General features: G+C 51.6%; 1 pseudogene; it reads left to right on the top strand.

Moving 5' to 3' along the window:
- LOC120038874 overlaps positions 1 to 23,215 on the top strand; it is a 79,223-nt pseudogene that overhangs the window by 53,724 nt on the left and 2,284 nt on the right.

Genomic DNA, 23,215 nt, shown 5'->3' with positions numbered 1-23,215 from the left:
CTCACCAGCCCACACCACACCCTGATCCACAGCCCTGTCTCACCAGACACCCCACCCGATTAACCACAGCCTGTCTCACCCAGCCCCCCCCACCTGATACCACAGCACCTGTCTTCACCCTAGCCCCCACCTCCAACCGATATCCACAGCCCTGTCTCACCAAGCCCCACCCCACCCCAACCACCCGATAACCACAGCTCTGTCTCACCCAGCCCCCACCCCCTACACACCGAGTTTATACCCTTAGTCGCATGATTCGCTCACCCCAACCAACACTCCACCATGATACCACATGGCCGTCTCACCCCAGCCACCCCACCCAACTGACCACACATGAGTTCTGTCTCATCCCAGCCCCCCACCACCACATATCTGATACCACAGCTCCTTGTCTCACCAGCCCACCCATCCCCACAACACTAAGCGTCTTCACCCCAGCCCCACACACACATACTCTGATACCACAGCCCTGTCCACCCAGCCCCACCCCACCCAACCTGAACCACAGCCTGTCTCACCAGCCACCCCACCCCACCCCACCTGATACCACAGCCCTGTCTCACCCAGCCCACCCCACCCCACCCGATACCCACAGCTCTGTCTCACCAGCCCCAACCACCCACCGATACCACAGCCTGTCTCACCCAGCCCCACCCCACCGATACCACAGCCCTGTCTCACCCAGCCCCACCCCCACCCACCCGATACCACAAGCTCTGTCTCACCCAGCCCCACCCCACCCACCCGATACCACAGCTCTGTCTCACCCAGCCCCACCCCACCCCACCCGATACGCATCTCACCAGCCCACCCCACCACACCGTAACAGCCTGTCTCACCCAGCCCAACCCCACCCCACCGATACCACAGCTCTGTCTCCAGCCCCAGCCCACCCACCCCACTGATACCACAGCTCTGTCTCACCAGCCCACCCCACCCGATACCCACAGCTCTGTCCTCACCCAGCCCACCCCACCCCACCGATACCACAGCCCTGTCTCACCCAGCCCCACCCCACCTGATACCACAGCCCTGTCTCACCCAGCCCCACCCCACCTGATACCACAGCCTGTCTCACCCAGCCCCACCCACATGATACCACAGCCCTGTCTCTACACCAGCCCCACCCCACCTGATACCACAGCCTGTCTCACCCAGCCCCACCCACCCCACCCGATACCACAGCCCTGTCTAGCCCAAGCCCCACCACCTGATACCACAGCCCTGTCTCACCAGCCCCACCCCACCCAACCTGATACCACAGCTCTGTCTCACCCAGCACCCACCCACCGATACACAGCTCTAGGTCTCACCCAGCACCACCCCACCCCACCCCACCGATACCACAGCTCTGTCTCACCCAGCCCACCCCACCCCACCCACTGATACCACAGCCCTGTCTCACCCAGCCCCAACCAACCACCTGATACACAGCCTGTCTCACCGCAGCCCCACCCCACCCCACCCGATAACCACAGCTCTGTCTCACCCAGCCCACCCCACCATGATACCACAGCTCTGTCTCACCCAGCCCCAACCCACCCCACCTGATACCACAGCCTGTCTCAACCAGCCCCACCCACCTGATACCACAGCCCTGTCTCACCCAGCCCCACCCACCTGATACCACAGCCCTGTCTCACCCAGCCCCACCCCACCCCACCGATACCACAGCCCTGTCTCACCCAGCCCCACCCCACCCCCACACCGATACCACAGCCTGTCTCACCAGCCCCACCCCACCCACCTGATACCACAGCCCTGTCTCACCCAGCCCCACCCCAAACCCGATACACAGCTCACTGTCTCACCCAGCAACACCCCACCCCACCCGATACCACAGCCTGTCTCACCCAGCCCCACCCACCCACCGAACCACAGCCCTGTACCACCCAGCCCCACCCCACCCCACCCGATACCACAGCCCTGTCTCACCCAGCCCCACCCCACCCCACCCGATACCCACAGCCCTGTTCTCACCGCCCACCCCACCCACCGATACCACAGCTCTGACTCACCAGCCCCACCCCACCCCCACCGAACCACAGCCTGTCTCACCAGCCCCACCCCCCCCCCGATACCACAGCTCTGTCTCCCCAGCCCACCCCACCCACACTGATACCACAGCCTGTCTCACCCAGCCCCACCACCCCCACCGATACCACAGCTCTGTCTCAACCAGCCCCACCCCACCCACCCGATACCACAGCCCTGTCATCACCAGCCCCACCCACCGACCACGCCCGTCTCACCCAGCCCCACCCCACGATACCACAGCCCTGTCTAACAGCCCACCCCACCCTCACCGATACCACAGCCTGTCTCACCCAGCCCCACCCCACCTGATACCACAGCTGTATCACCCAGCCCACCCCACCCACCCGATACTCACAGCCCTGTCTCACCCAGCCCCACCACCACGATACCACAGCCCGTCTCACCCAGCCCCACCCCACCCCACCCGATACCACAGAACTCGCTCCAAGCCCCTCACCCACCAGCCCCCACCCCACCCCACCCGATACCACAGCTCTGTCTCACCCAGCCCACCCCACCCCACCCACCTGATACCACAGCCCTGTCTCACCAGCCCCACCCCACCCCAACCGATACCACAGCCCGTCATCCACCAGCCCCACCCCACCCCACCCGATACAACAGCTCTGTCTCACCCAGCCCCACCCCACCACCCTGATACCACCAGGCTCTGTCTCACCCAGCCCCACACCCCACCCCCTGATACACAGCCCTGTCTCACCCAGCCCACCCACGATACCACAGCCCTGTCTCATCCAGCCACCCCACCCACCCGATACCACAGCTCTGTCTCACCCAGCCCCACCCACCCACCTGATACCACAGCCTGTCTCACCCAGCCCCACCCCACCCCACCCGATACCCACAGCTCTGTCGCACCCAGCCCCACCCCACCCACCTGATACCACAGCCTGTTCCACCAGCCCCAACCCACCGATACCACAGCTCTGTCTCACCCAGCCCCCACCCACCCCACCCGATACCACAGCCCTGTCTTCACCCAGCCAGCCCCACCCACCCCAACCGATACCACAGCCCTGTCTACCCAGCCCCACCCCACCCACCCGATACACAGCCCTGTCTCACCCAGCCCCACCCCACCCACCGATACACAGCCCTGTCTCACCCAGCCCCACCCCACCCACCGATACCACAGCCCTGTCTCACCCAGCCCACCCCACCCCACCGATACCACAGCCTGTCTCACCCCAGCCCACCCCCCCCACCGATACCACAGCCTTGTCTCACCAGCCCACCCCACCCACCTGATACCACAGCCCTGTCTCACCCAGCCCCACCCCACCTCACGATACCACAGCCCTGTCTCACCCAGCCCCACCCACCCACCCCGATACAGCCCTGTCTACCCCAGCCACACACCCCACCCTGATACCACAGCCCTGTCTCACCCGCCACCCACCCCACCTTTGGATACCACAGCCCTGTTCTCACCCAGACCCACCCCACCCCACCCGATTACCCACAGCCCTGTCTACCCAAGTACCAACCCACAGACCACCTGATACCACAGCCTGTCTCACCCAGCCCCACCCACCACCTGATACCACAGCCCTGTCTCACCCAGCCCCACCCCCACCCCACCCCTGCTCACTACCCACCCCACCTGATACGCACCAGCCCCACCCCACCCCACCTCGATTACCACAGCCTGTCTCACCCAGCCCACCCACACCGATACCACAGCCCTGCTCAACAGCCCCACCCCACCTGATACCACAGCCCTGTCTCACCCACAGCCACCCACCACAACCTGATCACCACAGCTCTGTCGCACCCAGCCCACCCCACCCACCTGATACCACAGCCCTGCTCACCCAGCCCACCCACCCACCGATACCAAGCTCGTCTACCCAGCCCCACCCCACCTGATACCACAGCCCTGTCTCACCTCAGCCACCCACGCACACCCAACCACCCACCCACTGATACCACAGCCCTGTCTCACCCAGCCCACCCACCGCGATACCACAGCCCTGTCTCACCCAGCCCACCCCACCCTGATACCACAGCCCTGTCTCACCCAGCCCACCCAACTGATACCACAGCCCTGTCTCACCCAGCCCCACCCACCTGATACCAACAGCCCTGTCTCACCCAGCCCCACCCCACCCACCTGATACCACAGCCCTGTCTCACCCAGCCCCACCCACCTGATACCACAGCCCTGTCTCACCCAGCCCCACCCCACCCACCTGATACCACAGCCCTGTCTCACCCAGCCCCACCCCACCCACTGATACCACAGCCCTGTCTCACCATAACATGATATTTACACCCCACCCACCTGATACCACAGCCTGTCTCACACCCCACCCACCTGATACCAAGCCTGTCTCACCCAGCCCACCAACCCCACCTGATACCACAGCCCTGTCTCACCCCAAGCACCCACCCCACCCCACCTGATACCACAGCCCTGTCTCACCCAGCCCCACCCCACCTGATACCACAGCCCTGTCTCACCCAGCCCACCCCCACCTGATACCACCAGCCCTGTCTCACCCAGCCCCACCCACCTGATATCCACAGCCCTGTCTCACCCAGCCCCACCCACCTGGTATACCACAGCCCTGTCCACCCAGCCCCACCCACCTGATACCACTAGCCCTGTCTCACCCAGCCACCCCACCTGATACCACAGCCCTGTCTCACCCAGCCCCCACCCCACCTGATACCACAGCCCTGTCTCACCCAGCCCACCCACCTGATACCACAGGCCCTGTCTCACCCAGCCCCACCCACCTGATACCACAGCCCTGTCTCACCCAGCCCCACCCACCTGATACCACAGCCCTGTCTCACCCAGCCCCACCCCACCTGATACCACAGCCCTGTCTCACCCCAGCCCCACCCACCTGATACCACAGCCCTGTCTCACCCAGCCCCACCCACCTGATACCACAGCCCTGTCTCACCCAGCCCCACCCCACCTGATACCACAGCCCTGTCTCACCCAGCCACCACCCACTGATACCACAGCCCTGTCTCACCCAGCCCCACCCACCTGATACCACAGCCCTGTCTCACCAGCCCCACCCACCTGATACCACAGCCCTGTCTCACCAGCCCCACCCACCTGATACCACAGCCCTGTCTCACCCAGCCCCACCCCACCTGATACCACAGCCCTGTCTCACCCAGCCCCACCCCACCCCACCTGATACCACAGCCCTGTCTCACCCAGCCCCACCCACCTGATACCACAGCCCTGTCTCACCCAGCCCCACCCACCTGATACCACAGCCCTGTCTCACCCAGCCCCACCCACCTGATACCACAGCCCTGTCTCACGACGTTAAGACTGTTTTACAGCAACAATATGTGATTATATAGAAAACACAATATTTCACATTGGTCGTCTGCATAATTAAATCTAACGTAAATTTGCATAAGACAAAGTCCAATTGATCAACAGTTATTGTTGCCAAGACCTCAGAAAACAAATTGTAGATCTCTGGTTCATCCTTGGGAGCAATTTCCAAATGCCTGAAGGTACCACGTTCATCTGTACAAACAATAGTACGCAAGTATAAACACCATGGGACCACGCAGCCGTCATACCGCTCAGGAAGGAGACGCATTCTGTCTCCGAGAGATTAACGTACTTTGGTGGGAAAAGTGCAAATCAATCCCAGAACAACAGCAAAGGACCTTGTGAAGATGCTGGAGGAAACAGGTACAAAAGTATCTATATCCACAGTAAAACGAGTCCTATATCGACATAACCTGAAAGGCCGCTCAGCAAGGAAGAAGCCACTGCTCCAAAACCGCCATAAAAAAGCCAAACTACGGTTTGCAACTGCACATGGGGACAAAGATCGTACCTTTTGGTGCAAATTGGAGTGGGTTTAGCGTTTCTGGGATAATGGTGTTGATGTGAGCCATGACCAGCCTTTGGGACTACTTACCAAAGTTGGTGTTATTTGGACTTAACATGAGAATATATACTTTTAAAGGTTTTCTAAAATGTCCAAGATGGAGGAAAACCTATCCTGGTGGACCTTATGGGTCCTTGAGGCAAATGTGTTCAGCATGAGGAAAAACCCCTACATAGTTTAAAGTCTATAGGTCAAACTGGGCGAAGGATATGAGGGTTTAAGTGAGACTGCTTATAGCAGCGCCACCTATAGGCCAATCGGTGCCATTATTTTTGACCAAGTTACTCGTGGCCTCTGGTAACTTGTTTCTCTCTAATTTGGCACACAAAAACGAATCTAGGCTTGTTAAATTCTAAGAATAACAGTAGGTCTCACAGTGACCTGTAATGATACATTTCCTGGCACAAGATGCATTTTGTAATTAAGATGTCATAAAATATCATCTTCAGTCATATTTATGCCAGATCTATGACATTTACATAAAGATGATAAATCATTACTGCTCAGTGTGTTTGCTAAATGATATCAAAGCGTTCCAAAGCATGAAGTAGACAGGTCAGGTGAACCAGGAACGTGTTGCTGTGAGACGGTAAAGCCATCAGACACCAGGGACACAATATGGCTTTATGAAGTCGCTCTGGATAAGAGCGTCTGCTAAATGACTTAAATGTAAATGTAAAATGTAAATGAAGATGGTTCATAAGGTGGTTCATCAGGTACACTGAAATGCTTAACTCTCTGGGAGATGAAAAATGGATCTGTCACACACACACACTCCTGTCTGCCTCTGTTCATCTGTTCTAGCAACAAACCAACCTTATCCCGGGGCTGTACCTGAACGCTCTGGGAATCTTCTCCACCGGTTTGTCTGTTTTACCGCCAGCAACAGGCCCCCGAGGAGCACATCCCTTCCTAGTGAGTACACTACACTACACACCCCTTCCTAGTGAGTACACTGTACACCCCTTCCTAGTGAGTACACTGTACACTACACACCCTTCCTAGTGAGTACACTGTACACTACACACCCCTTCCTAGTGAGTACACTGTACACTACACACCCTTCCTAGTGAGTACACTACACACCCTTCCTAGTGAGTACACTGTACACTACACGCCCTTCCTAGTGAGTACACTATACACCCTTCCTAGTGAGTACACTGTACACTACACGCCCTTCCTAGTGAGTACACTGTACACTACAGCCCCCGGACCCTTCCTAGTGAGTACACTGTACACTACACACCCTTCCTAGTGAGTACACTGTACACTACACACCCTTCCTAGTGAGTACACTGTACACTATACACCCTTCCTAGTGAGTACACTGTACACCCCGGACCAGTCCTAGTGAGTACACTGTACACTACACACCCTTCCTAGTGAGTGCACTGTACACTACACACCCTTCCTAGTGAGTACACTGTACACTACACGCCCTTCCTAGTGAGTACACTGTACACCCTTCCTAGTGAGTACACTGTACACTACACACCCCTTCCTAGTGAGTACACTGTACACTACACACCCTTCCTAGTGAGTACACTGTACACTACACGCCCTTCCTAGTGAGTACACTGTACACTACAGCCCCCGGACCCTTCCTAGTGAGTACACTGTACACTACACACCCTTCCTAGTGAGTACACTGTACACTACACACCCTTCCTAGTGAGTACACTGTACACTACACACCCTTCCTAGTGAGTACACTGTACACCCTTCCTAGTGAGTACACTGTACACCCTTCCTAGTGAGTACACTGTACACTACACACCCTTCCTAGTGAGTACACTGTACACTACACACCCTTCCTAGTGAGTACACTGTACACTACAGCCCCCGGACCCTTCCTAGTGAGTACACTGTACACTACACACCCTTCCTAGTGAGTACACTGTACACTACACACCCTTCCTAGTGAGTACACTGTACACCCCGGACCCGTCCTAGTGAGTACACTGTACACTACACACCCTTCCTAGTGAGTACACTACACACCCCTTCCTAGTGAGTACACTGTACACTACACACCCCTTCCTAGTGAGTACACTGTACACTACACACCCTTCCTAGTGAGTACACTGTACACTACATGCCCTTCCTAGTGAGTACACTGTACACTACAGCCCCCGGACCCTTCCTAGTGAGTACACTGTACACTACACACCCTTCCTAGTGAGTACACTGTACACTACACACCCCTTCCTAGTGAGTACACTGTACACTACACACCCCTTCCTAGTGAGTACACTGTACACTACACACCCTTCCTAGTGAGTACACTGTACACTACACGCCCTTCCTAGTGAGTACACTGTACACTACAGCCCCCGGACCCTTCCTAGTGAGTACACTGTACACTACACACCCTTCCTAGTGAGTACACTGTACACTACACACCCTTCCTAGTGAGTACACTGTACACTATACACCCTTCCTAGTGAGTACACTGTACACCCCGGACCAGTCCTAGTGAGTACACTGTACACTACACACCCTTCCTAGTGAGTACACTGTACACCCTTCCTAGTGAGTACACTACACACCCCTTCCTAGTGAGTACACTGTACACTACACGCCCTTCCTAGTGAGTACACTGTACACCCTTCCTAGTGAGTACACTGTACACTACACGCCCTTCCTAGTGAGTACACTGTACACTACACGCCCTTCCTAGTGAGTACACTGTACACTACAGCCCCCGGCCCCTTCCTAGTGAGTACACTGTACACTACACACCCCGGCCCCTTCCTAGTGAGTACACTGTACACTACACACCCCGGACCCTTCCTAGTGAGAACACTAGTACACTACTGCCCCTTCCTAGTGAGTACACTGTACACTACACGCCCTTCCTAGTGAGTACACTGTACACTACACGCCCTTCCTAGTGAGTACACATTACTGCCCCTTCCTAGTGAGTACACATTACTGCCCCTTCCTAGTGAGTACACATTACTGCCCCTTCCTAGTGAGTACACATTACTGCCCCTTCCTAGTGAGTACACATTACTGCCCCTTCCTAGTGAGTACACATTACTGCCCCTTCCTAGTGAGTACACATTACTGCCCCTTCCTAGTGAGTACACATTACTGCCCCTTCCTAGTGAGTACACATTACTGCCCCTTCCTAGTGAGTACACATTACTGCCCCTTCCTAGTGAGTACACATTACTGCCCCTTCCTAGTGAGTACACATTACTGCCCCTTCCTAGTGAGTACACATTACTGCCCCTTCCTAGTGAGTACACATTACTGCCCCTTCCTAGTGAGTACACATTACTGCCCCTTCCTAGTGAGTACACATTACTGCCCCTTCCTAGTGAGTACACATTACTGCCCCTTCCTAGTGAGTACACATTACTGCCCCTTCCTAGTGAGTACACATTACTGCCCCTTCCTAGTGAGTACACATTACTGCCCCTTCCTAGTGAGTACACATTACTGCCCCTTCCTAGTGAGTACACATTACTGCCCCTTCCTAGTGAGTACACATTACTGCCCCTTCCTAGTGAGTACACATTACTGCCCCTTCCTAGTGAGTACACATTACTGCCCCTTCCTAGTGAGTACACATTACTGCCCCTTCCTAGTGAGTACACATTACTGCCCCTTCCTAGTGAGTACACATTACTGCCCCTTCCTAGTGAGTACACATTACTGCCCCTTCCTAGTGAGTACACATTACTGCCCCTTCCTAGTGAGTACACATTACTGCCCCTTCCTAGTGAGTACACATTACTGCCCCTTCCTAGTGAGTACACATTACTGCCCCTTCCTAGTGAGTACACATTACTGCCCCTTCCTAGTGAGTACACATTACTGCCCCTTCCTAGTGAGTACACATTACTGCGCCTTCCTAGTGAGTACACATTACTGCGCCTTCCTAGTGAGTACACATTACTGCCCCTTCCTAGTGAGTACACATTACTGCCCCTTCCTAGTGAGTACACATTACTGCCCCTTCCTAGTGAGTACACATTACTGCCCCTTCCTAGTGAGTACACATTACTGCCCCTTCCTAGTGAGTACACATTACTGCGCCTTCCTAGTGAGTACACATTACTGCCCCTTCCTAGTGAGTACACATTACTGCCCCTTCCTAGTGAGTACACATTACTGCCCCTTCCTAGTGAGTACACATTACTGCCCCTTCCTAGTGAGTACACATTACTCCCCCTTCCTAGTGAGTACACATTACTCCCCCTTCCTAGTGAGTACACATTACTGCCCCTTCCTAGTGAGTACACATTACTGCCCCTTCCTAGTGAGTACACATTACTGCCCCTTCCTAGTGAGTACACATTACTGCCCCTTCCTAGTGAGTACACATTACTGCCCCTTCCTAGTGAGTACACATTACTGCCCCTTCCTAGTGAGTACACATTACTGCCCCTTCCTAGTGAGTACACATTACTGCCCTTCCTAGTGAGTACACATTACTGCGCCTTCCTAGTGAGTACACATTACTGCGCCTTCCTAGTGAGTACACATTACTGCGCCTTCCTAGTGAGTACACATTACTGCCCCTTCCTAGTGAGTACACATTACTGCCCCTTCCTAGTGAGTACACATTACTGCCCCTTCCTAGTGAGTACACATTACTGCCCCTTCCTAGTGAGTACACATTACTCCCCCTTCCTAGTGAGTACACATTACTGCCCCTTCCTAGTGAGTACACATTACTGCCCCTTCCTAGTGAGTACACATTACTGCCCCTTCCTAGTGAGTACACATTACTGCCCCTTCCTAGTGAGTACACATTACTGCCCCTTCCTAGTGAGTACACATTACTGCCCCTTCCTAGTGAGTACACATTACTGCCCCTTCCTAGTGAGTACACATTACTGCCCCTTCCTAGTGAGTACACATTACTGCCCCTTCCTAGTGAGTACACATTACTGCCCCTTCCTAGTGAGTACACATTACTCCCCCTTCCTAGTGAGTACACATTACTCCCCCTTCCTAGTGAGTACACATTACTGCCCCTTCCTAGTGAGTACACATTACTGCCCCTTCCTAGTGAGTACACATTACTGCCCCTTCCTAGTGAGTACACATTACTGCCCCTTCCTAGTGAGTACACATTACTGCCCCTTCCTAGTGAGTACACATTACTGCCCCTTCCTAGTGAGTACACATTACTGCCCCTTCCTAGTGAGTACACATTACTGCCCCTTCCTAGTGAGTACACTACACTAATCTACAGGCCCTTCCTCGTGAATACACTCCACTCTATTCTATATACAATGTGGAGGAGCATAAATCATTTGATTTTAGCAGAGAAATGAATCAATCTTGAAGCAGGTAAATTGGTGTGAGTGAGAATGTGTCCATGCATGTACGTGAGAGATTTAATAAATGACTCAGTGCTTATTACCTGAAATATACAGGAGGAGTTGTGAAGACATGTGTCCTCTGTACAGCCCATCTAACCCCAGTCTGTTTGTCCCCACAGTGTCCCTCTTCACATCTTGGTGGTTTATATGGGGTTCCACCAGCCAGTGCCATACAGTGCCAGCACTCAGTAAGTCCTCATTTCACACACATTTTAGGTCCTCATTTTATTTCTGGACAGTGACATGCAACTCCAAGATAACCTTGATTAAAATCAAGGTTATTATTATTTTGTGATTGAATATTCGTTTTTATTTATATTCGTTTTTTTTATTTCTATTTCAAATTCAGTTCAGTTTCAGTTAGTTTTCAGACTTGATTGACTAGTTTTATTAAAAACATTTATATTTAGTTATCAGCTTTAGTGTTTAGTTTTAGAAAGTAGCCTATGGGAGGCTAGGAACCATTTACTGTATGTGTTGTAGGCCTATGGTTAGTTTTGGGGGGTGTCACTTCCTGCCACTGGGTAGACATAACATCTTTGTATCGGTGTCATGATGGTGTCTGAGACGGCAGCGCCATCTTGAAAGAGTACATTGTATTCTTCACGAAGGGAATAAGGGACCAGCCAATGAAGTTGGAAGTCCCGCCCAGTTGACTATATCAAAATGGCTAGTATCCAATGGCGCTGCTCATGCTAAACACAGACTTCTGGACCACTAGAGGACTCCATACAGCTCCAAGGCCAGGACATAGGTTTGCTTAGGTTTAAATTATAAATAAATCCTAACGTGACTTCGATTTAAAGGATAAGCACCTAGACTGGTGCAATAAATATGGCGGGAAGTAAACTCTTGCCCATGTTTACACCAATCCAATGCCTTAACTTTAGAAGCAGATGCAAGAAGAACCAAGTACCTTTAATCTTCTGTCCTCGGTTCCAAACTGCCTCTGGAAGCAATGTCAGCACAAGAACTGTTCGTTGGAAGCTTTATGAAATGGGTTCCCATGGTGTCGGCTGGAGTGGAAAGCTGGCCACCATTGGACTCTGGAGCAGTGGAAACGCGTTCTCTGGAGTGATGAATCACGCTTCACCATCTGGCAGTCCGACGGAATAATCTGGGTTTGGCGGATACCAGGAGAACGCTACCTGCCCGAATGCATAGTGTCAACTGTAAAGTTTGGTGGAGGAGGAATAATGGTCTGGGGCTGTTTTTCATGGTTTGGGCCCCTTAGTTCCAGTGAAGTGAAATATTAATGCTACAGCATACAATGACATTCTAGACGATTCTGTGCTTCCAACTTTGTGGCAACAGTTTTGGGAAGGCCCTTTCCTGTTTCAGCATGACAATGCCCCCGTGCACAAAGCGAGGACCATACAGAAGTGGTTTGTTGAGATCTTGACTGGCCCGCACAGAGCCCTGACCTCAACCCCATAGAACACATTTGGGATCAATTGGAACGCCGACTAAGAGCCAGGCCTAATTGCCTAACATCAGTGCCTGACCTCACTAATGCTCTTGTGGCTGAATGGAAGTCCCCGCAGCAATGTTCCAACATCTAGTGGAAAGCCTTCCCAGAAGAGCGGAGGCTGTTGTAGCAGCAAAGAGGTGACCAACTCCACATTAATGCCCACGATTTTGGAATGAGATGTTCAACGAGCAGGTGTCCACAAACATACGTTTGGTCATGTAGTGTAAGTAATATTAAAACGTGCATCACTGAGGGTTAATAAAAACTAATACAATACAACTCTTCTTCAAAATGTCAGTTCACAGCCAGGTATTTCCACAGCTCACACAAGCACTTAATGCCCTGCCAGGTTGACCGTCTGGCTAGACAGTGGTCTCAGACACAATCTTTGATGCGAGGAAGCTATATTTCTGAAGCACTGTGGTTGAGATGCTTGCTGAATTCATTGTGCTGGCATCTTCCTGGGGTCCTGCTGCTCCACTGCTGTACTCTCTGATTTGCTGAAGTACAAAATACTGCTTCCCTCAGTGGCTCCATCTCTGTTGAGCGAAGTGCCAGAGACGTTTTGATCCATCAGGCCTACTGCAGTAGGGGTTGGATCCATCAGGCCTACTGCAGTAGGGGTTGGATCCATCAGGCCTACTGCAGTAGGGGTTGGATCCATCAGGCCTACTGCAGTAGGGGTTGGATCCATCAGGCATACTGCAGTAGGGGTTGGATCCATCAGGCATACTGCAGTAGGGGTTGGATCCATCAGGCCTACTGCAGTAGGGGTTGGATCCATCAGGCCTACTGCAGTAGGGGTTGGATCCATCAGGCATACTGCAGTAGGGGTTGGATCCATCAGGCCTACTGCAGTAGGGGTTGGATCCATCAGGCCTACTGCAGTAGGGGTTGGATCCATCAGGCCTACTGCAGTAGGGGTTGGATCCATCAGGCCTACTGCAGTAGGGGTTGGATCCATCAGGCCTACTGCAGTAGGGGTTGGATCCATCAGGCATACTGCAGTAGGGGTTGGATCCATCAGGCCTACTGCAGTAGGGGTTGGATCCATCAGGCCTACTGCAGTAGGGGTTGGATCCATCAGGCCTACTGCAGTAGGGGTTGGATCCATCAGGCCTACTGCAGTAGGGATTGGATCCATCAGGCCTACTGCAGTAGGGGTTGGATCCATCAGGCCTACTGCAGTAGGGGTTGGATCCATCAGGCCTACTGCAGTAGGGGTTGGATCCATCAGGCCTACTGCAGTAGGGGTTGGATCCATCAGGCATACTGCAGTAGGGGTTGGATCCATCAGGCCTACTGCAGTAGGGGTTGGATCCATCAGGCCTACTGCAGTAGGGGTTGGATCCATCAGGCCTACTGCAGTAGGGGTTGGATCCATCAGGCATACTGCAGTAGGGGTTGGATCCATCAGGCATACTGCAGTAGGGGTTGGATCCATCAGGCATACTGCAGTAGGGGTTGGATCCATCAGGCCTACTGCAGTAGGGGTTGGATCCATCAGGCCTACTGCAGTAGGGGTTGGATCCATCAGGCCTACTGCAGTAGGGGTTGGATCCATCAGGCCTACTGCAGTAGGGGTTGGATCCATCAGGCCTACTGCAGTAGGGGTTGGATCCATCAGGCCTACTGCAGTAGGGGTTGGATCCATCAGGCCTACTGCAGTAGGGGTTGGATCCATCAGGCATACTGCAGTAGGGGTTGGATCCATCAGGCCTACTGCAGTAGGGGTTGGATCCATCAGGCCTACTGCAGTAGGGGTTGGATCCATCAGGCATACTGCAGTAGGGGTTGGATCCATCAGGCATACTGCAGTAGGGGTTGGATCCATCAGGCCTACTGCAGTAGGGGTTGGATCCATCAGGCCTACTGCAGTAGGGGTTGGATCCATCAGGCCTACTGCAGTAGGGATTGGATCCATCAGGCCTACTGCAGTAGGGGTTGGATCCATCAGGCATACTGCAGTAGGGGTTGGATCGAAGTTGACTGCCAGAGGATTCAGTATGCATGCGAAGCCCTCATTCAGTGAATTCAGGAGGACCTGTGCCAACGGTTTTGCAACAGTAGTTGACTGCAAGTCTGCCTCAAGATTGAGAAGGCATGGCATCGCGTCAGACAGCTGCTGGCTTTCAGTTGGAAAGTTGGTCGGTGTGTTCTAGCTTGGTCCATTCACCGGTCAGCAAGCTCTTCTAGCTCTGCCCATTCACCGGTCAGCAAGCTCTTCTAGCTCTGCCCATTCACCGGTCAGCAAGCTCTTCTAGCTCTGCCCATTCACCGGTCAGCAAGCTCTTCTAGCTCTGCCCATTCACCGGTCAGCAAGCTCTTCTAGCTCTGCCCATTCACCGGTCAGCAAGCTCTTCTAGCTCTGCCCATTCACCGGTCAGCAAGCTCTTCTAGCTCTGCACATTCACCGGTCAGCAAGCTCTTCTAGCTCTGCCCATTCACCGGTCAGCAAGCTCTTCTAGCTCTGCCCATTCACCGGTCAGCAAGCTCTTCTAGCTCTGCCCATTCACCGGTCAGCAAGCTCTTCTAGCTCTGCCCATTCACCGGTCAGCAAGCTCTTCTAGCTCTGCCCATTCACCGGTCAGCAAGCTGTTCTCGCTTGGCCCATTCACCGGTCAGCAAGCTGTTCTAGCTCTGCTCATTCACCGGTCAGCCAGCTGTTCTAGCTCTGCTCATTCACCGGTCAGCCAGCTGTTCTAGCTCTGCTCATTCACCGGTAGGCAAGCTGTTCTAGCTTGGCCCATTCACCGGTCAGCAAGCTCTTCTAGCTCTGCCCATTCACCGGTCAGCAAGCTCTTCTAGCTCTGCCCATTCACCGGTCAGCAAGCTCTTCTAGCTCTGCCCATTCACCGGTCAGCAAGCTCTTCTAGCTCTGCCCATTCACCGGTCAGCAAGCTGTTCTCCCTTGGCCCATTCACCGGTCAGCAAGCTGTTCTAGCTCTGCCCATTCACCGGTCAGCCAGCTGTTCTAGCTTGGCCCATTCACCGGTCAGCAAGCTGTTCTAGCTCTGCCCATTCACCGGTCAGCCAGCTGTTCTAGCTTGGCTCATTCACCGATAGGCAAGCTGTTCGGTGTCACGCTCTGTGTTCTCCCTCAGATGTCTTCCCTGTTAGCTACTGATAGCTAGTGATGCACAAGCTAGGTCTATTTGAAACATCGGCATCTACTGGCAGCATTTGACCGCCCGATTCAGAAGCTTGAAGATAAAATGGCGCCGTACTGGATGGCCACCATTTTGCAGGCTCCGACCCAACTTTGCTATTTTGTCAGCCACCTCTTCCCTCCATTCTACTGGCTAATGTACAGTCACTTGATAATAAGATGGAGGACCACCCATGGCTATCCAACTCTATGGATTCTCCATTCCCCGGGCGGTCAGGACAGTAGAGGCGGGGAAATCAAGGGGGGGAGGGGTTTGCCTCTACATCAACTCCAACTGGTGTGCTGACTCCAGAGCGGTGGAAGTGTCGACCAATTGTTCACCCATCTTGGAATACCTGATGGTGAAATGCCGACCCTTCTACCTCTAGTATGGTATTAACTGACCCTGTATATAGTGTGGTATTAACTGACCCTGTATATAGTGTGGTATTAACTGACCCTGTATATAGTATGGTATTAACTGACCCTGTATATAGTATGGTACTAACTGACCCTGTATATAGTATGGTATTAACCTGACCCTGTATATAGTATGGTATTAACTGACCCTGTATATAGTCTGGTATTAACTGACCCTGTATATAGTATGGTATTAACTGACCCTGTATATAGTATGGTATTAACTGACCCTGTATATAGTATGGTATTAACTGACCCTGTATATAGTATGGTATTAACTGACCCTGTATATAGTATGGTACTAACTGACCCTGTATATAGTATGGTATTAACTGCCCCTGTATATAGTATGGTATTAACTGCCCCTGTATATAGTATGGTATTAACTGCCCCTGTATATAGTATGGTATTAACTGCCCCTGTATATAGTATGGTATTAACTGCCCCTGTATATAGTATGGTATTAACTGCCCCTGTATATAGTATGGTATTAACTGACCCTGTATATAGTATGGTATTAACTGACCCTGTATATAGTATGGTATTAACTGACCCTGTATATAGTATGGTATTAACCTGACCCTGTATATAGTATGGTATTAACTGACCCTGTATATAGTATGGTATTAACTGACCCTGTATATAGTATGGTATTAATTGACCCTGTATATAGTATGGTATTAACTGACCCTGTATATAGTATTAACCTGACCCTGTATATAGTATGGCATTGACTGACCCTGTATATAGTATGGTATTAACTGACCCTGTATATAGTATGGTATTAACTGACCCTGTATATAGTGTGGTATTAACTGACCCTGTATATAGTATGGTATTAACTGACCCTGTATATAGTATGGTATTAACCTGGCCCTGTATATAGTATTAACCTGACCCTGTATATAGTATGGTATTAACTGACCCTGTATATAGTATGGTATTAACTGACCCTGTATATAGTATGGTATTAACTGACCCTGTATATAGTATGGTATTAACTGACCCTGTATATAGTATGGTATTAACTGACCCTGTATATAGTACGGTATTAACCGACCCTGTATATAGTATGGTATTAACTGACCCTGTATATAGTGTGGTATTAACTGACCCTGTATATAGTATGGTATTAACTGACCCTGTATATAGTATGGTATTAACTGACCCTGTATATAGTGTGGTATTAACTGACCCTGTATATAGTATGGTATTAACTGACCCTGTATATAGTATGGTATTAACTGACCCTGTATATAGTATGGTATTAACCTGACCCTGTATATAGTATGGTATTAACCTGACCCTGTATATAGTACGGTATTAACTGACCCTGTATATAGTGTGGTATTAACTGACCCTGTATATAGTATGGTATTAACTGACCCTGTATATAGTACGGTATTAACCGACCCTGTATATAGTATGGTATTAACTGACCCTGTATATAGTATGGTATTAACTGACCCTGTATATAGTATGGTATTGAACTGACCCTGTATATAGTATGGTATTAACCTGACCCTGTATATAGTGTGGTATTAACTGACCCTGTATATAGTATGGTATTAACTGACCCTGTATATAGTATTAACTGACCCTGTATATAGTATGGTATTAACTGACCCTGTATATAGTATGGTATTAACTGACCCTGTATATAGTATGGTATTAACTGACCCTGTATATAGTATGGTATTAACTGACCCTGTATATAGTATGGTATTAACTGACCCTGTATATAGTATGGTATTAACTGACCCTGTATATAGTATGGTATTAACTGACCCTGTATATAGTATGGTATTGAACTGACCCTGTATATAGTATGGTATTAACTGACCCTGTATATAGTATGGTATTAACTGACCCTGTATATAGTATGGTATTAACCTGACCCTGTATATAGTATGGTACTAACTGACCCTGTATATAGTATGGTATTAACTGACCCTGTATATAGTATGGTACTAACTGACCCTGTATATAGTATGGTACTAACTGACCCTGTATATAGGATGGTATTAACTGACCCTGTATATAGTATGGTACTAACTGACCCTGTATATAGGATGGTATTAACTGACCCTGTATATAGTATGGTATTAACCTGACCCTGTATATAGTATGGTATTAACTGACCCTGTATATAGGATGGTATTAACTGACCCTGTATATAGTATGGTATTAACTGACCCTGTATATAGTATGGTATTAACCTGACCCATTACATAGTATGGTATTAACTGACCCTGTATATAGTATGGTACTAACTGACCCTGTATATAGCATGGTATTAACTGACCCTGTATATAGTATGGTATTAACTGATTGTGACTAGGGTGGGCAGTCTATGTTCATTTTTCTATGTTGTTGGTTTTCTATGTGTTTGGCCTGGTGTGGTTCCCAATCAGAGGCAGCTGTCTATCGTTGTCTCTGATTGGGAGCCATACTTAGGTAGCCTGTTTTCCATTGTGTGTTGTGGGTGATTGTTTTCTGTTTAGTGTGTGTTGCACCTGACGGAGCTGTTTCGGTTGTCACTTTTTGTTTTTGCTTTTTAGTGTTCAGTTTCGATTAAACATGACGAACATTTACCACGCTGCGTTTTGGTCTTCACCTTCTTCCGACGACAGCTGTTACAGAATCACCCACCAACCAAGGACCAAGCAGCGTGGTATCGAGCAGCAGCGTTATCTGGACTCATGGACATGGGAGGAGATTTTGAACGGTAAGGGCACAGGCTGGAGAATATCGCCGCCCCAAGGAAGAACTGGAGGCAGCTAAAGCTGAGCGGCGGCGATATGAGGAGTTAGCCCGGCAGCGCGACAGGCACGAGAGGCCAAAATGTTGGGGGGCGCACACGGGGAGATTGGTGGAGTCAGGCGATAGACCTGAGCCAACTCCTCATGCTTACCGGAAGAAGCGCAGTACTGGTCAGGCACCGTGTTATGCTGTCAAGCGCACGGTGACGCCAGTACGCGCTCATAGCCCGGAGCGCTATAGGCCAACCCCCGCAAGTGCCATGCAAGAGTGGGCATCCAGCCAGGGCGTGTTGTGCCTGCTCAGCGTGTCTGGTCTCCGGTACGCCGTTTCGGTCCAGGGTATCCTGCGCCGGCTCAGCGTGTCTGGTCTCCGGTACGCCGTTTCGGTCCAGGGTATCCTGCGCCGGCTCAGCGTGTCTGGTCTCCGGTACGCCGTTTCGGTCCAGGGTATCCTGCGCCGGCTCAGCGTGTCTGGTCTCCGGTACGCCGTTTCGGCCCAGGGTATCCTGCGCCGGCTCAGCGTGTCTGGTCTCCGGTACGCCGTTTCGGCCCAGGGTATCCTGCGCCGGCTCAGCGTGTCTGGTCTCCGGTACGCCGTTTCGGCCCAGGGTATCCTGCGCCGGCTCAGCGTGTCTGGTCTCCGGTACGCCGTTTCGGCCCAGGGTATCCTGCGTCTCCGGGGCGCTGGGAGGGTGCAGTGCGTCCTACGCCTGCGCTCCGCCCGCGCCGGGAGAATGTGGGCATTGAGCCTAAGGGAGAGGTGCGAGTAGTATGCACCAGATCTCCAGTGCTCCCCCACAGCCCGGTTCAAACTGTGCCTGCACTCTGGAGGGTCCGGGCTAAAGTGGTCATCCAGCTTGGAGGAGTGGTGCCAAGGCTGCGCACCAGAGCTCCAGTGCTCCCCCACAGCCCGGTCCATCCGGTGCCTCCTCCATGCTCCAGGCCTCCTGTAGGTCTCCCCAGCCTGGTGGGTCCTGTGGCAGCCCCACGCACCAGGCTGTCTCTCCGTCTCCTCCCTCCAGGTTCTCCCGCCTGTCCGGCGCTGCCAGAGTCTCCCGCCTGTCCGGCGCTGCCAGAGTCTCCCGCCTGTCCGGCGCTGCCAGAGTCTCCCGCCTGTCCGGCGCTGCCAGAGTCTCCCGCCTGTCCGGCGCTGCCATAGTCTCCCGCCTGTCCGGCGCTGCCAGAGTCTCCCCTCAGTCCAGAGGCGCCCCTCAGTCCAGAGGCGCCACCTAAGTGGGCCAAGACTGAGGTGGAGCGGGGTCCACGTCCCGCACCTGAGCCGCCGCCGTAAGGAAGGCCCACTCGGACTTTAGAGTCAGGTTTTGCGGCCGTAGTCCGCACCTTTGGGTGGGGGGTACTGTCACGCCCTGGCCATAGAGAGGCTTTTTATTCTCTATTTTGGTTAGGCCAGGGTGTGACTAGGGTGGGCAGTCTATGTTCATTTTTCTATGTTGTTGGTTTTCTTTGTGTTTGGCCTGGTGTGGTTCCCAATCAGAGGCAGCTGTCTATCGTTGTCTCTGATTGGTAGCCTGTTTTCCATTGTGTGTTGTGGGTGATTCATTTCTGTTTAGTGTGTGTTGCACCTGACGGAGCTGTTTCGGTTGTCACTTTGTTGTTTTTGCTTTTTAGTGTTCAGTTTCGATTAAACATGACAAACATTTACCACGCTGCGTTTTGGTCTTCACCTTCTTCCGACGACAGCCGTTACACTGATCCTGTATATAGGATGGTATTGGAACTGGATGTTTACTTCCTGTGTTCTTCATATTTCTTCTTATTTCTCGTGTGTTTCTAGTAATACATTGTTATTTATTATCACATTGTTGGGTTTTGAGTTTGCAAGAAAGGCTTGTGAATGTGACATTGAAACTTGAACCTTAAACCCCTTTAGGAAAAAAAGTTTAACCCCATTTAGATTTTTGACCAAAGTTTAGAAGACAAAAACTTAACATAATTTATGGTTTTTATTTTAGTTCATTTTCAGTTTACTCTAATAACCTTGGTTTTAAATGTTGTATAATTATAGAAGCAAGAGCAGAGTTGAACTATTAATGTGAAAATGATAGACACATTCTGTGTGTTGTCTCTCTCAGCAGTCTCCAGAGCAGGAGGTGGTGTATCTCTTAATCCCAACCCAGGCTGTAGGGGCCCTGATCGGGAAGAAGGGGCAGCACATCAAACAGCTAGCACGCTTCGCTGGGGCCTCCATCAAGGTAGGAGGACATCTCCTTTTTCAACACCAGGCTGAAAATATTTTTCTTACAGTACTTCTTATTCCTTTCAGCAAATCATAAACTATTTACATTAGAACATGTTGTTACTGCGCCTAAGGAAAGCAAAGGGCCTTGAAAGCATCTCAGGACCATCCAACTCTTGAATCTTACTGTTCTGTGGTCAGGGTTGGTTGAGTCACTGTTCTGTGGTCAGGGTTGGTTGAGTCACTGTTCTGTGGTCGGTGCTGGTTGAGTCACTGTTCTGTGGTCAGGGTTGGTTGAGTCACTGTTCTGTGGTCAGGGTTGGTTGAGTCACTGTTCTGTGGTCAGGGTTGGTTGAGTCACTATTCTGTGGTCAGGGTTGGTTGAGTCACTGTTCTGTGGTCAGGGTTGGTTGAGTCACTGTTCTGTGGTCAGGGTTGGTTGAGTCACTGTTCTGTGGTCAGGGTTGGTTGAGTCACTGTTCTGTGGTCAGGGTTGGTTGAGTCACTGTTCTGTGGTCGGTGCTGGTTGAGTCACTATTCTGTGGTCAGGGTTGGTTGAGTCACTATTCTGTGGTCAGGGTTGGTTGAGTCACTGTTCTGTGGTCAGGGTTGGTTGAGTCACTGTTCTGTGGTCAGGGTTGGTTGAGTCACTGTTCTGTGGTCAGGGTTGGTTGAGTCACTGTTCTGTGGTCAGGGTTGGTTGAGTCACTATTCTGTGGTCAGGGTTGGTTGAGTCACTGTTCTGTGGTCAGGGTTGGTTGAGTCACTATTCTGTGGTCAGGGTTGGTTGAGTCACTATTCTGTGGTCAGGGTTGGTTGAGTCACTGTTCTGTGGTCAGGGTTGGTTGAGTCACTGTTCTGTGGTCAGGGTTGGTTGAGTCACTGTTCTGTGGTCAGGGTTGGTTGAGTCACTGGGGCTTTCTGGACTCCTGCTGAGGATCTTAGACTCCTGTATCTCTACAAACGGTCTCTGTTGACAGCTGACTAACGGACCAGGCATCCTAAAGATCCTCTCTAACCGTAACGGACCAGGCATCCTAAAGATCCTCTCTAACCGTAACGGACCAGGCATCCTAAAGATCCTCTCTAACCGTAACGGACCAGGCATCCTAAAGATCCTCTCTAACCGTAACGGACCAGGCATCCTAAAGATCCTCTCTAACCGTAACGGACCAGGCATCCTAAAGATCCTCTCTAACCGTAACGGACCAGGCATCCTAAAGAGGAAGGCATGTTCTCTCAACAGCTTTGGCTCAGGTCTGGCTGTGAATATTGCAATGTGGTCGACTTTGGCCGTAACACTCAGTGACTCAGAGTTTTTGAGGCATTATTGAGGTGGTGACCCTCTAACCTCTCCCTGTCCCCAAGATCGCCCCAGCAGAGAACCCTGGCGTCACTGAGAGGATGGTCATCATCACCGGACCTCCAGCAGCTCAGTTTAAGGTAAACACACGTGAATGTCAACATCTTCAGCTAGCAACATTCACCTGTACCAGCCTGTAGCCATGTCAGACTCAGTTCCATTCCAGGTCAGCAGCCTGGTAGACACTTAACATCTGCTCACCTGTACCAGCCTGTAGCCTACGTTTCCACTGCCATATGTCTTCTCCTGTGTTGTGTCGTCCAGGCCCAGGGCAGTACTAGCTTACTTCATATACACAGTACCTTCTCCTGTGTGGTCCTTCAGGCCCAGGGCAGTACAAGCTTACTTCATATACATAGTACCAGGGCAGTACTAGCTTACTTCATATACATAGTACCTTCTCCTGTGTTGTGTCGTCCAGGCCCAGGGCAGTACAAGCTTACTTCATATACATAGTACCTTCTCCTGTGTGGTCCTTCAGGCCCAGGGCAGTACTAGCTTACTTCATATACATAGTACCAGGGCAGTACTAGCTTACTTCATATACATAGTACCAGGGCAGTACTAGCTTACTTC

The sequence above is a fragment of the Salvelinus namaycush genome, unplaced genomic scaffold, assembly GCF_016432855.1.
Source record: "Salvelinus namaycush isolate Seneca unplaced genomic scaffold, SaNama_1.0 Scaffold242, whole genome shotgun sequence".
NCBI classification, from domain to species: domain Eukaryota; kingdom Metazoa; phylum Chordata; class Actinopteri; order Salmoniformes; family Salmonidae; genus Salvelinus; species Salvelinus namaycush.
Note: the sequence above shows the minus strand (reverse complement) of the source record. Positions and strands in the feature narration are given on the sequence as shown.